Here is a 964-nt window from a genome sequence, read left to right on the forward strand (position 1 = left end):
TTTGCGGTTTTTGGTAATTTGCCATTTCATGTTTTCTTTCATTAGTTCTTTTATTATGTGGTTATCAACTTTCTGTGTCGTCTGCAAATTACGTTTGCTTTGACTTCGGTATTTTACATTTCTTTTAAATTAAAATATTTCAAAGAATAGTTGGAAGTTAATATGGCCAAGGTCTATTAATTTATCACCAAGATTATATACAGTAGATGTCATTTTGCCATGTGTAATTCAGATCTTAAAATGTTTTGAAAGAGATGATTTTTTTTTTTTTTTTGTCTTTTCTAGGGCCGCACGCACGCCATATGGAGGTTCCCAGGCTAGAGATCTAATCAGAGCTGTAGCTGCCAGCCTACGCCACAGCCACAGCACCACGGGATCCGAGCCACATCTGCAACCCTACACCACAGCTCACGGCAACGCCAGATCCTTAACCCACTGAGCAAGGCCAGGGATCGAACCAACAACCTCATGGTTCCTAGTCTGATTCATTAACTGCTGCGCCACGACGGGAACTCCAAGAGATGATTTTTTTTATGAAAGAATGTTTATTGTAAAAAATCCTAACGCTGTAGGGAAAAAAACCAACCAACCAACCAATCCTCTCACCACCAAGAAACCACCAGTGGTGAACATAATTCTGGACATCTTAAACTATATATGATAGAATTCAGACGGAAATTGTTGAGTAAGAATGGAATCATTTATATACCGGTTTTGAATTTAAGCTGCTAAAACAAAACACTATAGACTAGCATATAAACACAAATTTATTTCTCATAATCTGGAGGCTGGGAAGGCCAGATGAAGGCAAAGGCAGATCTAATGCCTGCTGAGAGTCTGCTTCCTGGTTCGCAAGTGGCCGTCTTCTAACTGTCCTCAATTGGGCAAGGGAGCTCTGGGGCCTCTTTTTTTTTTTTTTGTCTTTTTGCCATTTCTTGGGCCGCTCCCTCGGCATATGGAGGTT

This window comes from Sus scrofa, chromosome 12, assembly GCF_054392235.1.
Source record: "Sus scrofa isolate SSC_HxYL_T2T_F1_AM1 chromosome 12, Sscrofa_HxYL_maternal_Yorkshire_Landrace_v2.0, whole genome shotgun sequence".
In the NCBI taxonomy this organism is placed as follows: domain Eukaryota; kingdom Metazoa; phylum Chordata; class Mammalia; order Artiodactyla; family Suidae; genus Sus; species Sus scrofa.